At 38.3% G+C, this 22,603-nt stretch overlaps 1 long non-coding RNA gene across 3 annotated transcripts in view; it reads right to left on the reverse strand.

The window, feature by feature from the left end:
• The window catches only part of LOC150075464 (uncharacterized), a 40,757-nt gene extending 37,752 nt beyond the window's left edge, over nt 1–3,005 (reverse strand). For 2 of the 3 annotated variants that reach the window (XR_016547887.1, XR_016547885.1), the window contains exon 1: nt 2,949–2,999. This is a non-coding gene — a long non-coding RNA (uncharacterized LOC150075464). Of the gene's footprint in view, nt 1–2,948 lie in introns of all 3 variants that reach the window. The other variant, XR_016547886.1, reaches the window with a different exon arrangement.
• Between the last annotated feature and the right edge of the window lie 19,598 nt (nt 3,006–22,603).

Genomic DNA, 22,603 nt, shown 5'->3' on the forward strand with positions numbered 1-22,603 from the left:
TCTGCTCAACTTTTCTAGATCCTGTTGCAGCAGCATACTGTCAGTGTCCTTAACAACCCTTCCAACCTTCATATCTGCAAACTTGGACATTAAGCTTGATATAACATCATCAATATCATTTATGTAATTTTAATAAGATTTTAGTATTTGAAAAGTACTAATGCTTGGCCTTGATAAATAAAGCTTGAACATTTGATTTGATTTTAAAAGCTTGATTTTAATTAAATTTGGTCACTATAAATACTCCATTTCAATGAAGTTTATTCATTATTTATTTTCAGAAAAATTCTGCCAATTAAATTTGCAGTGTTAATTGCACAACACTAAAGCATAACAGAAATTAAGGGAATATATTTCAAAAAATAAATAAATTTCTAGTAATTCTGCCTTAAATGTAATGATATTCTCATTTTTCCCCAGAGGTTCTTGTGATGTTTGAATCTGTTCGACTTGAAATTCTTTTTCCAATAATACCCACATAGGCAAAAATAGCAAACTCAGAAGCCATTGAATAGTGGAAAATGTACCACTTAAGAGCAGTGCTCCACTTGACTGAGTCATGTAAACAATATCTTGCAGCCTCAGTCTTATGGGGCTACAAGATATTATATTACTCAAAGTAAACAAAGAAAAAAAGTATCAGCATCCAAGACTAAAGATATTACGAGGTGATCCCCAACCAATGATCAAACTAAATATTTTCTCCATGGCCTGTCATGCAATGCTACTAACGACAGATTAAACATCTATATCATTGGATGAAAACATTTTGTCCAAGAAACCTTCCCTTCTGCCTGCAGAGTCTCATATCCCCACAGCAAACATCTACAGCACAGTGATTGCTAGTTATAACTGTGGCTCTAACACCACCTACCTTAATTATACACTTACTCAAGTTAATTATCCACTAAAATTAAATTTTCATGACCCATGAATAAAACTAATAATTTCATTTTGGTTCAGCAAGAAATAAATGCATCCCTCTTAATTTTAATCTAGAATTCATACCTCTTTCATACAACTGAATTGCTTAAACAAACTGGCTGGGAATCCCTATTGAGCTATTTTCAAAATAGTTATGTTTTGTAACGATTTTTATATGCTATATAATGAAATTTTACAAGCAATCATGTAAGAAGGTTAAACTGATTTTTCTTTCCAATTTTACTAATCTACTTTCAAAATTAGTCACATTTATAACTATTATTGATATTTATGCAACTATTTCCTAGGGAGAAAGACCTAAGTCACATACTGGCAAAACAAGACATTTTCTGCTTTTAATCTAAAATAATAATGATCCCAAACGCCTGCTAGTTTTAATTTTTTGCACACCTTCAGCAGGTATGGCAAAAAAACAAGCAGTGCACCAAAAAATAAGTTACAGGCAGGTAACACACAATGGTAGTACCTGCTGTAAAGTTCAACTAGAAAATGCTAGTTCCATTCAAGAGTTCTATGAAGTCACCATAAGGTAGTCCAGAATTAATTAAAAGCTATTATAAGATAGTTGCAGTATCATAGGTTGTGGCAATGGGCAAATTGTGTTCTTTGGCAAAAATCAGTGCTAAGAAAATGCAATATTTATTGCTGGGTAATATCAAATCAAGGAATCTGCCCAAATTGTGGACATGAGTACAAATGGATTGGACACCATTTTCCTTCAATTCCACACTGTGCCTGAAGCAATCAAGTCAAAGGATAGAATGCACTTTTCAATGCAACCCACAATTCCAACATAAGGAATACAGATTGCTTTTTAACACTTGTTTTAAATTTATAGCTTCCTGTTTAACAGAACAAAATTAACACAAGAAAATTCCAAATCTGATATAGGTTTTGGTGCAATTCTACTGTTAAATAGTTGCCTGATTGACATTCCATAACTGGTAGAACAGTGGAGGAATCTTTCTCATGCATACTGGAGGAAGTAATCCATCAGGAAGAGCTGGTGTCTGGATGTGGCAAAAAGTGCCTAAAAACGTGGCATTTAGTCCTTCAACACCAGGTATAATCCCAATCAGATAATACATCCAATTGGCCACTTTGTATATAGGTAGAAAAGTAAGTCCATCAAAATTCCAAATATTTTGCTATCATCATTCCTGTGTGCAGCAGTCAGTCCTAAACTTTGCACCTTTCTCAATCTATTTTGGGTCAAATCCCAGGATTCTAGAAATAGCAGTGATCACTGCAGTCAAAATCGGTCATAACAGTGGTGGGATCTGGATCGAATCCCTGATAACATTTATCCAAGATTGCCCAGAGGAGTACAGTTGATTGAGGCTTTGCAGACAAAGGCAAGTGTTAATGAATCCAGCAGTACAATACTTTTTCCTTATTGCCGGCTCATAATACAATGAATATATATAAATTGTCAGAAGTGTTCAAAAACTACAAATAAGAACAAAAATTGATTTAAAAATTTGTTCCATGGTTTTGTCCTGCTTTGCACTTTACTTTGGGAGCAGGGGGGGGGGGTGTCTGGACCAGGTCTATTTAAAATATTCATAAATTAGCTACCTATCTAAATTATCTACAAAACTCATTTTAGTGGGCAACGTCTTCGACCAAAAAGCAAGTTTTATCATCTCTTCAGATTGCACAAATGCAAACTGCTTCAATATACCATTATACAGATCGAGCTACACCTAAATTTGCATTCTTTCAGCAAGTTGAAAATAAATTTTCAGCAATCATTTTAGAATAGATGCTTAAAAAAAAAAAAAAAAAACCTGAACGGTAGTAAGACTTATCATAGGGATAAAGAAATACCACTCGTGCAAATTTTTCTATTAGCAAGGAACGCCCTACAATTTTACTATAATTTCAGACCTGAAATGGAGGCCACGATAAGTCGTAAAGAAAGAAATATAAAAAGCACATAACAAAATTAATCCAAGACAATAATATTAACTCAATGCATAACAAATAAATTCGAAACAAACCTCGATGCATCCAGATTACAAATATCGTTAACGACAAAGGCCTCCAATAAAGACTAAAAAGAAAGTAAATGGCCGCGCATCTTCATTATATATAACAGTATACAGCGCCACTATGTGCAAAAGAGGAGAAACTGTTCCATTAGAATTCTAGGGAACCTCCACTTCAAGAAAAAATACTATACAGTACAGAAAAATACGACTTAATCTATTTTATTTCACGATTTAATTTCCCAAAGCAAGACAATATTCATTTAATATATTCAATTTTACTATTTATAAAAAACGATATTCAAAGCTCACTGTAGCCTCAGTTGTTTCGATTGCTTTCTCATAATTTTAATTACATTAACATATAATAGCCCAATAACTTTATTTGCCAGATGGTACTGGTCACCATGCTGCTGACAACAGGGAAATAGACAGTGCGTCCAATTATTTCTGGCTGCCGCGTTTGGATCCAGCTCTTGACTGGGGAGGTGATTCATAACTGTAATTTTGGGTAAAGACTGTGCTCCAACAATTCCCAAATATTCCGTGTGGATACAACGAAGAAAACATGACTTTTATGTTTCCCCCCCCCACGTCTCTTCCATAAACATTCTATGATGGAAGATGTACTCCACAAATACTGCTCCTAAGGAAAAACAAATCTCACCTTCGTGCTCAACGCCCCTGAAAACCCCCAGGAGCAACAAGTTGCTCCGGTTCTCTACGGGTCTTTTCGTGAATTTCTGATTCCCCCCCACCCACATGAATGTGGCGAACAGCCTAAATATTCTTTAGTGCACAAAAATTCACCAAATTGGGCTACAAACTTGTATCGGGTGTCTTTCTACACCAATAACAAAGCCCTAACGTACCAAAATCTCACAGTCTCAGAAATCCGAACTTATCCCAACATGCAGGGATAAACTGACAGAGCCCAAACCACGAGGTAGCAAACCAATAAGGGTGACATTACAGTCATAGAGCATCACGAAGGGCCGTTGTACCGCCACGTGGGGGGCTTCCTCTGCCAAAAGAAAAAATGTAAGCCCACTGTTCTCAAGTCGGAGTAGGAAACATGCTCACAAATTGACATGAGAGAATTACAAGAGACCCATGCATCGCAACGGGATTCCACTGAGGAGAAACAAGAAGATAACACCATTAGACCAAACGCTGCCTGAGGGCACAGTCCCTCAACGAAAACTGATTCTGCGAACCGCCCTTTAATACCTATTCAAGAAGCAGAGTTACCACAGGATTAAGAGCCGAAATTGTTTCCATGTGGACTAAACTGAAAACAATTTTGGGCCAAACCCACCTGGAAAATGAAAAAATTACGGCCAGGCTCGATGCCTATCTAGAAAGTGGGGTGAACAAAATGCCACAGCGCGCTTCCACTTTTGCTGAAGCGGTGAGGACAAACACTTCCAAAGCAACAAACAATGCAAAGCCAGAGGTAAGAAAGACACTACTCCCCAAACCTCACCTAGTGGACCTTAAACCCACTACGACAGACGGACACCAAACCAGAGAGGAAGTAAAACAGACAGTGATGGACTCCCTGACCGAAGACTTCAGGATGGCCAAAATAAAATCAATACGGAAAATTCGCACAACTGGGGTGATTATTGAAACTGAATCCAGCCATGATGCCAACCTTATCGTGAGTAATATTAAATCTCAACACTTGGGCTCACGGAATGGCCAACAATCCATTTTGCACATGTGGTTCACGGCAGAACCACCCAGGAAGAAAAGACCCTCTATAGCCATCTATGGCGTAGACAAGGACCTTAGACCAGCCACAATCTGCGATGTATATATCTTCAAAAAGGCCTCTAAGGTTGGGAGAGTAATACATATCCAGAATTTAAAACAAATACACCAACCGTTTAACTATAATGGTTTAATACTGAAAATTATAAAATGTGCCAAACGATACTACACTGTAAAATAATATATGCAAAACTGATTTACATTTTATAATTTTCAGTATTAAACCATTATAGTTAAACGGTTGGTGTATTTGTTTGAAATTCTGGCTGCGATGTATATACAGACATAAAATATACAGACGCAGCTTACAACAGGACCTACCTAACCAAGACCGGGAGAGTGTTATTATCCCTAAACATCAGACAAGAAGCAGGTATGGCAACACCATAAATTCGGTTGTGCGGCTTACTCCAGACGCCACTCTAGAGCTTACTCCACAGTGGAATGTGTTTGAGGAAGCGATCATTACAAATGCACAGAGACTGTCGACTGAAAACTACCAGACCCAAACCCTTGACCTGCACCAGCGTGCAGTCACAAATGCAACTGTAGGCGTGGGGCCATTCCCTGGTGGTCTAGGGTACTAGATGCCCTGCGCACAGAACTCAATCAAAAAACACGAGCATTACAAAGAGCCAGGTGTTCCTGTCCCCAAAAGTTCGAGGCCCTCAGGCAACAATAAGGGGAAACCAGAAATGCCTACACTGCAATGATCAGGCATCGGAAAAAGCTGTCCTGGGAGCACCTGGTCTCCATGGTGCGAAACACAGGCATAGTCTGTGGCATAGTCTATAAAATCACAATGAACAAACTGCCCAGAGGTTAGGTGACATCGTCTACCAGGACGCCCCAAGGAAGCATTACAAAAAATTGGAATGAATTGGTAAACAGCATCCTAAACACCATATTCAAACCCCGGATAGCCAAAACTCCCCTGAGCGAGAGAAAATCTGCCAAGAGAATGGCATATATCGCACTGTCCTCAGAGCGGTACCCTTCACGTAGCTGGTCCTAATACTCTGCAGTCGGGAAACTAAGGAACAAGAAATCACTAGAAATGGATATGATAGAACCTGAAATAGTCAAAACGTGGCAGAGCTTGCCCCAAATCGTCTCCTGGACCTATACAGCCACTATCTGCCAAGCGGCCGATTTCCCGCAGACTGGAAAACTGCCAACATCAAACTGATTCTGAAAAGCCCAACCAAGCCACAAAACGTACCTGATTCATGCCGCCCAATCGCTCTTCTCTCTGTACTATGCAAAATCTTCGATCAGCTCCTATGTCAAGGGATAGAAGCCTACTACAACTCAACACAGCTTCCTGGACAGAACCATTATGAATTAGGAGAGACCGATCCACCACTGACTCACTTGAAATCATCATCATCGCAGCTGAAAACTGCCAAGGAAAATAATTCCTCGTCGTCTCGGTCGATTTTACGAGGGCGTTCGACACTCTCTGGGGGCTGAGCGTCCATGCGCGACTGAGGCGATCAGATCTTCCCATGAACCTATACAACTGCCTACAGAGTTACCTCACCGAGATAAGAGTGGTGATCCAGGCACCTTACTCTAGAGTTGAACGACAGATCTACAAAGGATGCTCGCAGGGCTCTGTGCTCGACCGCTCCTTTGGAACTGTGTATTGGATTAATTCCTCTCCGTGGACCTTGGGGCCGTCCGGGGGCTGGCTTTTGCGAACGACCTAACCCTGATCTTGGAAGCTGACTCAAGGGCTCAAATGGAAGCAACTACAAATGGAGACCTATCCGTCCTTCAGGAATAGACCAGAAAGAACCACTTGCAAATCTCTCCAACCAAGACTCGATCCATTCTCCTCAAAGGATACATAACACCCACAAAGCCTGCACAAATTACAATTAACAATAAAACCATAAAACTGGTCATGGAAGTAAAGCACCTGGAAATCATTTTCAACAGCAAACTATCTTTCCTACTACATCACAACTATATCTAAACAAAGATGAAGAATATACAGCAATTGTGGCAAGGATCGTCCGCCGGGACTGGGGCCTAAAGAGACACTCTCGCCCTGCTCTACAAAACAGTCTTCATTCCAGCAGCAGGTTTAACAAGGCGATAAAAGCGGCCAATAGCAGGAAACTTAATATTATTCACCGACCAGTTCTATTTACCATGACTCGGGCCTGCAACACCGTGTCCACTCAAGCCTTGCAGGTGATCACAGGGGGGCCTTGCCTCCTGATCTGGAGGGGACACGCACAGGCATGCTGTACCAGCTTGGACGAGGAAAGAGAATGACATACAGGGACCACGTTATGGACCCTGCTGAGATTCCATCTGCAGAAAAGAAACGACTGTAAAACTACCTCCAATCCGTATGGCTACAGTGTTGGATGGAGTCCACAAAAGGGGAGGTAACTCGCAAGTTCATTCCAGACGTACAAATAATGTGTCCAAAATCGCCTTCGTGGCTCTATCCGGGACTCTATTGCACTTACTTATTAACAGGACACAGTGCCATATGCAGCAAGCTAACAACACTGGGAATAGCCAACAATCCATTTTGCACATGTGGTTCACAGGAGACCTGGGACCACCTGATGTATGACTGCCAACTCTATAAGGACCTCCGAGGTCTATTCATCACCGAGCTACTCTATCTCTAAAGACAGAGAGAACCATATCCTAGAGAGTGACATCACCTACAAAACATTCTCCAAATATGCCCAAAGTCTGTTCACAAGAAAACTGACCCTGCCACAACCACCAAACGAACTGAATAGATAGCAACCCGCTACCATGGAAACTACAGTGCAACAAACCCAAGCAGCAACGGCTTCTTGCCTGGATGGAGGCATCTGGCCACAGTAGGATAGGATGATGCCCTCACAAAAATCAGAGCAAACCAGATTAAGACATATCCATTCCTGGATGTGACTCAAAATTGGAGGTGACTGACCACAGAATGCAAAAAAGCCTGTAGTGACTCCATTTCCCTGACAAGTCATCATGAAATGTGACTAACTGAAACACGACTACTGAATAACCAATAGACACAGCTAGTAAACTCCAGTTCCCAGACAACAAAAGTGATGAAACCGCGACAAACACTGGACCTGAGTACCACTTGCAAGGACTTCACTCAAGACAGCATGGGCGGGACCTGAGTCTGATGAATGACTGATAGGACCTCTGCAGAGGCTAGAGGAAAATAACCGGACCCGACAGTGCAGTTCTGCTGCAAAGCGCCTTACTGGCGATCTAAATCGAGCTCCCTGTCTCGATTTACTTTATACCCACCTCCCCGGTGGGGGGAGATGGTTCTCTGCCTCTCCTCCCTCCCACCCTTCCTTTCCTCTTGTGGGACCTGCGCAGGCCCCACTGACCACCAGGGTTGTCTTCTCTATCATCCCCATTCTTCTGTCTTTTCCCCCAGTCTTCAGTCTCCCCCCCACTCTACCTATACACCAGAGTACGTCCCACACGTCAAAATTGAATCATGCAAAATTGAACCTTGCACAGCAACTTTCAGCTACCAAATTCTAGCGTTTTCCTCCTTTTTATTTTTTATTTAATTTTTTTAAATTTTTTTTTATTATTTTTTTCCATTTATTTTTTATTATTTTTTATTGTTTTTCTTTATTATTATTTATTTTAAGGTCCTAGCCACTGAAATCACAGGAAATTAGGTGGCAGGACCTGCCAGAGTAAATAATATCTAAACTACTGGTCTGCCTCCATGGGGCAGAGTGTGGACAAAGTTGGGTCCCATTAGGGGCCCAGTGGCTAAATGACCAGAGGAACAACGGTACACAACACTACACATATACAAATTCCATACACTTTTAAACCCCTGGCATAGACAGTGTTCTGTTTCACACCCCCAATGTCTACTATGCGGAGATGGGAGGAACCCCTGGTGGTGGTGGTTGACACTAAACACACTATACCTAAATGTCTTTGCTGATCAGGTACACCCTTTCATGGCAACGGTCTTCCCCTCTAGCGGTGCCGTCTTTCAGCAGGATAATGTGCCATGCCACACCGCCCAGATTGTTCGAAACTGGTTCGTTAAACTTAAGGAAGGCTTCCAGGTATTGCACTGGGCTCCAAATTCCCAGACATAATCCCATCAAGCATCTGTGGTTTGTGTTAGAACAGCAACTCCGATCTGTGGCATCTCAACCACGGACCTTACAGGAGTTAAACGATCTGCTGGTTACGTGTTGGTACCAGATACGAGATGACGTTTAGAAATCTTGTAGCATCCATGCCTTGCCGGTACGAGCTGTTTTGGCTACACGTGGAGGACCAACATCATATTACATAGGCGGTCATAATATTTTGACTCATCAGTGTATATATATACAAAAATACAAATACTACATCGGTTTTTCTTTTTGTATATTGAGAATAACAATTCCTTGATAAAAATGTAAAGGAAGCGGCCAAAAACATTTTAATGATTTTTGACTGGAAAAATAAAGTAACAATAAAAACAATTTTAATAGAAACTTTTAACTTATTTATTGTACAATAAAAAGCTATAAGAATAAAATTTAAACCCTTAACAAGTTAAGTTGAAGAATGCTTTCATATTACACATTTTCTTGGTTTATTAATATTATTAGAAAATTTTATCACTACTTTAGAAAATATTTACACTAAAAATGAGGCCGCTCTTCGGGTGATGCCCCCAGCCATGGCCCATTTGGCCATAGCCTTAACAAGGCCCTGGGTATTGGTAAGAAACTGAAACAGCCTGCACATCAAATATAAATTATAATATTAATATTATAATACAGTATATCGGGTCCCTTCGTCAGCTGACATTACAAGGGAACATCAAATGATGCCGTGCGTGGCCATGTATTACAGAGTGAAGCACGAAGTTCGTGAACGTTATGTAGGCAGGAAAGAGAAGAAATCGATTTCTTGTCTTTTCTGCTCGATGCGCTCGCTTCTTTTGATAAAATAAAATACATACAGAAGCGTTCGACCTCAGCTATGAATACATACGATATCTATATAATATCGGTGTAGATACACCATAGACAACTCTTAAATAAAAACTACGATCGTAGTGTGAAAGGCATAATTTCATCTGAATCTCATATTGTGCACATCCTTCACAACGAGTTATCAAATATTGCACTATCTCGAATAAGTAACGCTTCACTAATAGAGAATACTATTGTTACTTATTCTCAGTGGGCGCCACCACCCAGACGGCACCGTTTCAAAGTTAGTTGGCTTTTCATCGGTGGGTGCCTTTCACAACTTTCTGTTACGTATTTTTTATTTGTTACGTATTTCACGTAACCCGCATCTCTCTTCTCCCATTGGCAGAATAAATATCAATAGGAGGAAAATTATTTTAATGTAAAGAAAGATAAGAATAAATCACGACACCAGTCAAAACGTTTAGCCTCGAAATTAAAATCATTTAAATTTATATGTTCAATAGTAATTTGGTAAGAAATATTAACATTATTCACATTAAATAATGTGAAAAAGAAACTTCAATTTGAATCATTTAATTATGAAAATGCAGATGAAGGCATAAATGCTGCACAGTTAAATTTTAAAATTAATTTTTATTTTTCAATACTAGACACAATAAATTATCTTAATTGATTTATTAAGAACACATAGTGATGATTTCAATTTTTAATATGACATACTGTACACAATTTAAGCACGTAACCGAACAAGAAATTCTAAAATGTTGTAAAGATTTGCAAAATAAATTAATAGACAATATCAAGAACGAAAAGGATATCGATGCCATTAACATGACCGACGAAATTAAAGTATTTAAAAATATTTTAAAACCAGATTTGAGAGTAACAGGAGTATTAGAGTATATTTTTGAAAATAATTTATGCACCACTTTTTCAAAAGTAGTGGTTGCTCTAAAAATACTTCTTACCTTACCAGTGAGTGTAGCTACTGGGGAAAGATCATTTTCGGAATTAAAAATAATTAAAAATTATCATCCTAGTACAATGTCCCAAGACAGATTGGATAATTTAGCACTAGTGTCGATTGAACACGATTTAGCTGAAAGTTTAAATATGCACGACGTGATAAAAAATAAATAAATAAATAAAAAATAAAAGTTATTATTATTATTATATATTTATGTATTTTTATAGCAATTATTATTTAAAACATAGATATCAAATTTCAATAAAATTTATTCAACAAAGCTGTCTTAATTTTGTTACCTTTTCATGTTCAAATATTATTTATAAATTCTAATATTGATAAAATATTATTACAAAAAATGCTATTTATTTTTTTGGGGGGGGGGAATACAATGCTCCGGGACAGAACATTTTTTCTTTGAACATGGTTGGCCAATAGATACGGCGCAGCCCTGGATGGGAGGCAGTTCCAGCAATCAACTACTTGCTGGTTAAAAGGCAAACTTCGCACATCTATTCTACAACTTTCTTTCCTCAATTCGAATCTATGCCTCCTCAGGTTCCTAATCCGAACAAACGGAAGTATCCCATCAGCATTGAGCCTGCTCAAACCATTCAAGGCCTTCTCTCACATCACTCAATCAGTTCTGTTATCTCACAACACCTGAATCAGATCACCTCGCAGGTCCTAGTCGCTAGATGCTGCAACTTGCAGACTTTTAAGTCTCTCTTGGTAAGAGCACTCCTTTGTTCCTCTCACTAATCTTGTTGCCCTTCTCTGTACTCGTTCCAGCAACTCTACATCCTTCCTAAAATGAGACTTCCAGACCGGTATATAGTACTCAAGGTGTGGCCTAGCCACCGTCTTGTAAAAGGGAATAATCACCTCCTTATCCCTGCTAGCAAAATTCCTCTAAATCATTGACAATACAACATAACCTGCTCTGTCAGCCGGTGTGCATTGTTCAGAGAAGAACTTCATATCTGACTGCACAATTACTCCCAGATCTTTTTCGTTTTCTGCCATCCTAAGTGTAGTACCACACAGTTGGTACGTTTCACTGGGGTTACTTCTACCCATATGCAGTACTTTGCATTTGTCAATGTTAAACTTCAGTTTCCGTTTCTTAGCCCATCTGCCCAAATTTTCTATACCCTGTTGCAGTAGCACAGTACCATTACTATCATTAGCAATCTTGCCAAACTTTGTATCATCTGAAAACTTGGACATTAAGCCTGATATACCTTCATCGACATCACTGATAAATACACAAAACAATAATGGGCCCAGCACTGAACCCTGGAGAACTAATAACATTAATCCAGGTAAAGCACTAATTCTGCAACTTGCAGAATTTGTTATTTCCTTACTTCCAGAAGTTAGTACAATATATATTATTGAAAGTGAGTATAACATAAAAATTGCATTTTTAAATAACGTCCTATATTCGATATCAAACGAAATATACTCATTGAGAATGAAGTATACGCTCTACTTTTGGAAATTTTCAGGTCGCCTAGCGCAAGAGCTCTTGGAGTAATGATTATGTGGGTAACTAGACAAGATGCGGGCCCAAATGGTCTAATGCACCATTCCATTCTGCTCGGGTCGTAACAGAGTGATATGAGGACATGGGTATAGAAAACTTGGATTGGCCAGCCCAGAGAACTGATCTGAACCGTATCGACTATCTTTGTGTTGTATTGGATTGTCGGGTACGTGCACTTCGAGATTGCCCAAAGAATAAGGCCGAACTGATGGATGCGTTCAAGGCCAAGTGGAGGAACATATCACCTAACATACATAAAAAGCTGATTGTATGCCCCGAAGATTGAAGGCCGTCATAAAAGCAAAAGGTTTCAGCAGAAAATATTAAATGACATAATAAAAGCTATTTTTTGGCTAAAGGCTGGCGTCCGAATATTAATGGTAGGGCAGTGTATGTGTATTTCACTGCCGTCGGTTAGCACCGTGATCATAACTCTTATTGAATTGCCTACTGTATATGATTTATGCGGGGTTTTCGCTACACCATTACTCGGAACACTCAATGTTAGATTTCGTCACATAATCCAGAGGTTAGGTGAACATTGTTCAACCGCATCGCCGCCCTATAGTTAAGACCCAAATTATCCGAAGAACTTGTGGCTGGTGCTATCCTTCGGCTTTTATGCTCTCCTTCGAAAAGGCATAGGATTCATGCCCATAATCTGAAAATATTCGGTTATCCGAAATCCAACTAAAAAAAAAAAAGCTGAACACAGGGCTTTCTGTTATTGCATGCTTGCTTGCTGGACATCATGCCAATGGAGAATAAGGCCATCAGCTCTTACTATTATTCACCATTCAATGTGTACAATAAGGTTCCGGGCAAGTCCAATCATTAATACGGATGTTCCAGAAAACGCCTGTTTTATATGATCGACTAGTGGTTTATATTTTAGGACAACAATCTCGTGTTCTCAAGATCTATTCTGAATCGTGGAGAATAGATTCGCACCATCAAAATCGGCGTTGTGTTTATTCATTCTGAAATCTTTCTATTAGTTAGACCTCAAAATGCCGCATAATATGATTCTTTTAATATAAAATTCGTGCTGTGGATAACGTGTAGCAAGAGAATGGCTAAGAGGCAAGGATGATTAAACGAAACATGATTTATTAATTGTAGCATACAAATAGATATAAAAATCAAGTTATGGTGTCTTTCGAACAGTTAAATAAGAACTCTTTATCTCTTATTAATGGATACACAATAGGTTAATATGATAATGATATATATATATATACAAATTTTTCTGCATTCTTCATGTAACCTTTAGTTGGCACTGCTGTTCGTTCTCTCTGGAGCCGATCTCGCTGTCCGAATATCTGGGTACAAGTGTAAAGATGCCATATAGTTTTGACAATCACAACTGATAGTATTACATTTATACAAGTGGATCTGAGCCTTAAATTCTAGGTTCTAAATGTGATAAAATAGATGCTACCATAGTGTGTAACTAGGAGGAGGGTTGTTTGTCACTGGACTCTAGTTAATAAGGGGTTAGGTCTTAATGTTCGACACTTTCATTCTGCTAGCTATCATATTACAAACATGGAGTGAAACTTACCAGAATACTCCTTGGTATGTACAGGGGTTGGCAGTTGATTGTTTGTTTTTGTTTTGGTTTTATTGGCGCATTAGCTACTAAGGTTGGCAGTTGAGAGCAGGAGCCACGTCTCTTGTTTGTTGTTTGTTACTTGGTTTTTAGGAGCATTAGCAACTGAGGCCATATTGCTCCGGGGAAATGCGGTGGTCATTCCCTGACCTTTCCGCATCCTCCGTATTTGGTGGTCACGGGCTCGAACCCCGGCCTAAATCAAGAAGAAGCGTGTGCTAAGCACTGCTGCTCCTGCCCACCTGGCTACGGAGGCGCCACGTCTCTTGTGGTCAGATAGCCAAAAAAAAAAGCCTCTTCAGCGTTCGTCTCTCTCTAGAGAGAGAAACTAGGAGAGATTTTTTCTCCTAGTTTTTCTTCTGTCCGTCTCTGTTCTCTCTCTGTTTTGTCTCTCTGCGTCCGCGCTCTTTTTTTTCTCCGCTTTCTTTGTCTCCCATCTGCATATATGTATGTCCCCCCCCCCCTTTTTGAGTTTCCGATGTTTCTATTGTTCAAAAGGCCAGGACACCCAACAGAACCTAACGCAATATGTCATATACAACAGACAACACCTTTCTGGCATTTACAGTAGTTCTGTATTTCTTCACAGCGTACATATGGCGCAGATGTGAGAAATCACAGGTGGCGCCTGACCCTAACACTATGCACACTATGTTCAAAAGGCTAGTTTCGTGAGGAAAAGAAAATCCTAGGGACTGTTATTTCGGAGACCTGACCCGGTAAAAAATGGAATTTATGAGGAGAAAGAGGAACTTCACATCTGCATGGGGTGGCATTTCCAGACTGTCCAGCGGTAGTCACTAGGTCTAAAGTCTGTTCGTGCCTACACAAGGAATTTCCAAACAGCAATCACCCCGTAATTATCAGGTTCAGATTTCATCCAAAAGTATGTTCCTTAATTGACATTACTCAGTTCTCTCTGACAAAAGTCATATACTTTCTCACCGTTTTATAAACACTACCTCCACAACGTTCGTCCGATCCAATCGAGTAACGATCTCTTGCTGTGAATCAGCCGGACTCATAAAGATGGCATAGTGTTTCAACTGCTGTTTTCCCTAGCGCGGCGTCGAGCGTACGCTAAAAAAAAAACAAAAGGAAGCAGCCTTTTACACGAAGTGAATATCACCCTATAAGTACAGTAGTGGCAAAAGTATAGGGTGACTTGGTGAGGTGACAGCTCTCAAAGGCGAATAAAAAGTTAAAATGAATACATTTTTTACAATAAAGTGGATAAAGAATCACATAGCGAAATCGTATAACACTCGGAACAAGATTCTAACTGTCGTTACCCTGACGAAAATGAATTGAACTGCCTACCATTGCCATGAACTGCCTACCACTAACCTATAAGATGAGGCAGAGGACCCTAGACCAGGCCGCGCCTTGAAAAAGAAAAACAGTGTTAAGATCAGACAGGGAAATGAGAGGTCAAAGTGAACCAAAGGTTTCTCTGGATAACTCTGGCCCTCAAACCATGAAAATATGACTAAGAAATTGGTACCAACCCAGGCTTTGGATTCCATCCTTCCAGAAGGGACTGTCTTGGAGCAGGTCCTAATTCTCAGGACCGAATTGGAAACCTTGAGAGAGCCCTGCAGCAAGACCACCACTTCACGCAGAGACATCTTTGCCCTTTGGAGCAAGAAGCAGACAATTCTGCTGACCACTCTAGGTGAGTGCGAAAAGACAACCGCTAAGTTAGAGGCATTTATGGATGGCAAGGGCAAACAAATTCCAAATGTCCCCACGTATGTGGATGCGCTGAGGATATCAAAGCCAGACTCATCTTCAAAAATAGGACCCCATAATAAAACAACCAAACTTGGCTGTACTACGACCTGTTAACCCAGATGAGACAGAAACCAGTGAACAAATTAAATCACATCATGTCAAACCTCAAAGAGGATCTAAAGAGAACAAGAAACAAGGCGGTTAGAAAGACCAGAAACACTGGCATTTTAATAGAAACAGAAATTATCAAATCAACTAAGGAGGAAGCAAAACAGCTCATGACAAACCCAAAAATATCGATCCTAGGGTTAAAGGCTGAGCCGCTCAAGAAGAAGGGGCCTTCAATTTCTGTATATGATTTAAACAAGGACATAACACTGCAACAACTTGTTCAGGAAATTTGCCACAGAGTTAATTATTTTTTAAATTAATGTGTTATTTAATCAGCAAATTAAGTGATTAACCATCAAATTATGTTTAGAATGCTTAATGAGCAATATTATTTGAAAATAATTATTTTTAACAGTGCTTAACCGACAAGTTGTTTTTAATTAATAAAGGTAATGAAGAAACCAATATTTCCCCCTGAAAAGATAGCAATTATTTTTTTAAAAAATTATTCAGAATTATGAACACAGCAATATAACTAAGTAACTGAAACACAGATTGTAATGAACGAAAGTCTTTTATTGAAGCTATTTATAAATTATTACCTCTCAAATCAACTGCTTTGTGGTCAAATAAAAAATGTTTTCAGCCACCGGAAATACTTCAAAACTATCATAGTAGAGTGACAAGGTCTGCAGAGTGGTAAAAGAAATCCGCAATCCTTTCTACCCACCACTAGTATCTGAAGGTGGAAAAACAGCTGAACACCTCTAAATTTACAATCTGTATATCTAATATCTGTAATAAGTCTTTCTATACGACTCCCCTTGTATGCAACCATATTTATCAGCTGTCCTGTAATCATTGTACATTTTTTTTACAACCTCTTCTATACTATCACATTCTATAGCTCACGATATGTAGATTGCAGAGTGAGTCCACGAATAAAGGATTTCACATAATTCATATTTTCCCACTCCTCCTTTTTTACTTTAACTTTAAATCTGTAACTACAGGGTTTTACAGGTTCACTAATGTTAATTACTCCAAGCTCCCGATAAAGAAACACGTTTTTACTGCCACCACTTTCAATATCCTAAAAAGAAAAAGAATAGATATTGATAAGAACTGTAGTTTTTCTATCGGTCATAGTAATTTATTACACATATAACATAAAATATAACGACAGTGAATTTTAAATTTCACATGTATAAAAAAAACAATATGAAAAAAAAAAAAAAAAAACACTACAGAGAAACGACTGTTAACTCCCCCCACCCCCACCCCCAAAAAAAATCAGACATTATAAAGAAAAAGGAATACTGACACACTTGCCTTCCATTTTGTCAATCAAAACACCAAAGCAACAAATAACAAAATCATGAAAATACAGAGCAAAAAAAGTGTTCATCTCCACGAACCATCGGATTTATATATATATAGACATTGTAATTGCGTGATATTGAAATTATTTTATAATTTAATCCAATTTTTCCGCACCCACGTCCTCAAACCACTCTGTTACTACCCGAGCAGTATGGCCTGGTGCGTTGTTTTGCTGATACAGGCATGGGCCTTCCCAGAAGTATTGCCATAATATTGGAAGTGCATAATTGTCTAGGCTGTCCTGGTATTGCACAGCATTCGTGGTTTTGTCGATAACGACTAATGGGCCCAAGCCAAATCATGAAAAGCAGCCGCATACCACGACATTGCCTCCACCAAACTTCATTGTTGGGAGGATATAATCAGGAAAGAACTGTTCCCCTGGCATTCGCCACACCCAAGAACGGCCATCAGACTAGTAGAGTGCAAAACTCGACTCGTCTGTCCATAGGACTGTTTTCGACTACTCTACAGTCCAGGATTTGCTCTCCTTATACTATGTTAATCAGCATCTAGCATTTGTTTAGGTGATCAATGGCTTGTGAACAGCTGCACGACCATTGTAACCAATATCATGGAGTCCTTCGTATTGTACTAGTACTAACATTAGTCCCAATACTCTCACAGAGGATTTGTGTGACTGGAGACAATGGCAAATTACGATTTCACGCAGTTTTTCGCAGAATTCTCTTGTCCCGTTCTGTTAGTTTTCGGGGTTTACCAGGCCGTTTTTTGGTAGATTCAGTTCCATTCGTCTGCCATTTGCATGACGTCACTAACCGTTGACCTAGGGATCCGCAGAGTGACCGTGATATCTCATATAGAACACTTGTTTATGTGGCCTCTTACTATCATTCCACGTTGGAAGTCTTAATTCTGTTGAACGACAAGTGTTATCTTGCATAATTTTGCAATTGTCTGTTCGAAGTGTTCGATATTTATAGCAGGTTCTGTGACGTGTTGCATGCATAGGACCTGTTTCCCCATCCATGGAGGGATGTCCGGATATTAATTGTAGGGCAGTGTATAAGATTCTGTCACTATTAGGTTACCCAAGTTGGGCATAGAGTGCCTACTTCTGAAGTCTGCCAAAGTGTCGAAACTAAGATTGATATGAAAACTGACACTGACTTTATGTGGTATGCTTAGAACTCTCACTAAGTATTTATGACGAAAACCATTTTAGGAAGTTTTCTTCTGCGACTGGTAATGAAAGTTTTTGACGATGCAGCCACAGATGAGCTGTGGGGCGAGGTTATCTGATTTTACTTTCAGTGATTTTTTTTTTCTTTTTTTAACTTCAGATTTTTAATGGGCTTTTTTCACTCCGTGGCTGGGTTAGTTGGTCTCAGGCGTAGATAACGTTTTTCGTCCAGCAAAACAGACAAATCGACCATAGAACACACGCAATTAACAGACATAAGATACATAGCACGGCAGATGAATTTCATTATTCGGATGGCCTTAAAATAATATATATATATTTTTTAACTTCAGATGAGGGTAGTAGTATTTTCTGTACCAAAAAGTCGGTTTTTTCATCCAGCAAATCGACCACAGAACACACAATTTGCAGACATTATATACCGCGCAATACGTTATAAGTTGCTAATGTGCCTAAATCCCTACATCAGCAGGTGATGAAATCCATAGAAACAGATACCGAATTTCTAGAACGAAACAATCACTAAAGGGTGATAATGAAGATATTTCTCACAAGTCATAGGAAATGGTGTTTCGCCTACATAAGCTGTCTCATGTTTAGGTGGCTTAAGCTTCTGTGATGCTGGGAGGCATTTTATGCTATGAATGATATACCAGATAAAATGTGTTTGTGCAAGGCTGAATAAATAGGTTTTATGAAAGTGCGAAATTGGAAGCGTAAATTACACAGGATGCCAAAACTGAAAGGAAAAGGACAGCAGAAATAAAAAATATTGTAGGTGTAAAAATGTCCATATTCTGTGAAAGATGTGCTGCCTTATCCCATTTACTTTTATTTTTAAATTTCTTTTCCTCAGGTATCTACAAGTATGGAAACGCAGTATAGAAATACATGATCAGGTGTAGTACCGTGATGAAATACCTGATCATGAATCAATATTTACTTCTATTAACATCAGATTTGTTTGCATTTTTGCTCTTCCCTTTTTTTAAACTTACAGCCAAATTTGCCCACCCATATCTGTCGCTTACTAATATTACTTTTATTAGTTTAATAATTTTAACTTAATCGCTTTTACTTTACAGTTCGCTCCTCTCTAACTGGCTTTTCAATTCAGCCTATAATTTTCTTAATCCAATATAACATATAGGATATTCACATTTTTCACACCTACAATATTTCTTATTTCTCCTATCCTTTTCCTTTTGTCATCCTGTGTAAATTACGTTTCCATCTTCGTTTCCACTTTCATAAAACCTATTTATTCAGCTTTGCACATACTGTATAAACTTTTGCATCATTTGCTGCTGCTTTGCACAGTCAAGTGCATTTGTCACATTTATTCTTAACGTTAGTCTCTCCACTGCCACTACACGTTTTAAACTATTACGATATATATATATATATATATGAATAATTACCATAATTAAAAAAGTGACCTGGAACATGCCAATTATGCTTAGCTTTAAAAAGCTGTTTATGCATGTATAATGCAATTCCATCATTTCTACTACCCAGGTAGTATGCATGCATCGTTTGATTATATCTGATATTGTGAATACCTTCATGAGTTTCCTAGGTATTGCACTATTTTGAATAGTTAATGCTTCTCTAATAGAGAAGATTACTGTTACTTATTCTCAGATGGGCACCACCAACCAGACGGCACCATTTGAAAAATGCTATGGGATAAGATACTCTGTTATTCTCCTACTGTCCCTATTAGGAAAGCAAAAAAAGGTGCAGGAAGGCGATAGTAGGAAATGAAGGAGAAGAAATGCTGTCGAAAAAGGAAAGTTACTCCTCATACTCAGACAACTAAAAAAAAAAAACTCATCGAATAGGCAACGCTTCCCCAGTAGGGAAAATTGTTATTACTATTCTCGGAAACCGTTTCGAAGCTACTTGGCTTCATCATCGGTGAGCGGGCAGGTACCCTGTTGCAATAGTGACAACCCAGTTATGAAGTATGTTTGTTTGGTTTTATTGGCACATTAGCTACTAAGGCTATATGCGGTTATGAAGTATAACTCCATATGAGAGATGCTTGGTGTGCATGGTTTAATCTAAATATATTTCTTGACTAAATATCAAAGAGTATGAAAGGCTGTTTATGCATGGGTAATGCAGTTCCATCATGTCTACTACCCAGGTAGTATGCATGCATCCTTTGATTATATCTCAGAACGATTTACCTAGGTATTGCACTACTTAGAATAAGTAACGCTTCTCTAGTAGAAAATACTTTACCCGTGCATAAACAGCTTTTTCATATTTTTGACGTTTAGTCAAGAAATATATTTAGATTGTTTACCTTTATACTCACTTTTTTTAAAAATTGTGATATATATATATATATATATATTTTTTTTTTTTTATTTATTTAATATTATTTTTTTGTTACATAAATACTGTACCGTATCGTTAAAGTTCTTTTATGACGAATTTATGGATATCGAAACTAAGCATTTCATAGCGATTTCATTTCACGTATTTCTTAGAACTGAAATTATTCATTCGCAAATATCTCAAGTATAAATTCAACTATGAAATGAATTAACTAGAATTATCTATTTTCAGCAACATCTTTCATCAACTTCTTCCATTGGAATTTATAAGAAGTTAGAGGGCGCTGCCAAAGAATAAGATATTGAGGTGTGGTGAAGCGGTATTTTTTCCTGTTTTGTTTTTCTCTCATTTATTATTTCTGTTCCCGTATGGTACGTTGGTGCTTGAATGTAAGGATTTTGTACTCCTCAGATAACTTTCTAGAGCACAAATGTATTTCTGAGATCAGTCGAGCGCGTTGCTTATTTGCACTGCTGTTGCAAATGAGTACAGTTTTCCAAGTGTTTCCAGAAATAGGATGGAAGAACGAATAAGGAGGTAGTATGACGTCATTGGCTTCAAGCCGGTTACTTCCCAGTTGCCTCCATGTTGGGATGACCAAAACATTCCACTGGATGTTCTTATGTACGAAGGTTATTTAATTATTTATTTTTTAATGTATTGTTTGGATATAAAGTCAAGCCAGTAAGCCTGGTGAGTATCAGTGGATTTATTTTTTTATAGTTATCGCAGTACAATTTCATATTGATTCGTGAACATATTGTAAAGTGTGAGCAAAATAACTAGGAATAATGAGGATTTAATTTTCGAATAAACTAAAAATAAACCGTATTCCTGTCCTCGGTTCTAATTATGCTGAATGCTTTCACTTGTACATGACGGGCTGCAATCAGCAGGATATAAATTTAAATATTTATTATGTTCAATATGTTAATGTTATTTTTAATATCCCTATTACCCTTCACTATTAGTAATTTTAGAAATTCTAGTACATGAACAAAATTCATAATTTGGCTATGATAGATTGTAGATATAGCTTAGCTTAATTTTGGCTATGATAATAACCTATAATATATGGCATGTATTATAGGTAGTTACTTAAATAATTTCAACAGTAAAATAATTTAATTATATACACACACACATAAATGAAGTCTTCATTGCTTCTTACACTAAAATTCATTAAACTTCAGTTGACTTAACAATTTTGCCTCTGCAGATTTATTTATTATTATTTTTAACTAGTTTGTTTTATGGTTTTTGACCATAAAACAAACATTTTAATAGTATAGGCACGGGAAATGTAAATGTTTAAATTTCTAGGGTGCTTACATCCTAGAAATTTCTTGAAATGCTGACTGTTAGATGATTGCAGGTTCTAGAACAGGTTGATCTGTCATTTGATAGCAATGCCTTACATGATACCTGGGCTCAAGACAGTTTACCCCCCCCCCCGCCCTTCAGCACCCCTTGTCCTATGGTTCCCAATAGTGAATTAGCGAAGAAGAAAAATGGGACAAAGACACAGCAGACATTGTGTGTGGGATTGGATAGAGAGGGGGGAAAAGGCTTTGTGCCATTTTGAATTGCTATGGATTGAAGTGATCAGTCATTCCAAGCTCTCTATCCTATTGTGATGACTTTTCCTGACATGCACATCCAAACAAAAAAACAAACTGAAAGATGCTTGTGTTTTGGTGCTAGTGTTAGAAGGTGACTTCACATGGTAATATCTGACACTTAGTGTTGATAATGACTTGATGTGATAGGGCAAAAGTTGTACTAGTAAAGGTATTAGAAGAGGTTGAAATGACAAAAGGTTTTAAAGTGCATGGGTGCATGTTGGCAATCTTTGAAAAAATTTGATGTCTCTCCACTCAGTCTCATAGACGTTCTTTCTTTGCTGCATGCCTTTTCTATGGACACTGTTCTTCTGAATTTGCTTCTATAATTCCTGCCCTCTCTTCCAAACACAAGTTGCAGCCAGTCTGCATCTGTCCAACTTAAAACACACAGAACCAACTTATTTTCCTCATCATTTATTCTTCCAACTTCTGTTTTCTGAAACA

This window comes from Mastigoproctus giganteus, chromosome 14 (assembly GCF_048544385.1).
Source record: "Mastigoproctus giganteus isolate SK-2022 chromosome 14, ASM4854438v1, whole genome shotgun sequence".
Lineage (NCBI taxonomy): Eukaryota > Metazoa > Arthropoda > Arachnida > Uropygi > Thelyphonidae > Mastigoproctus > Mastigoproctus giganteus.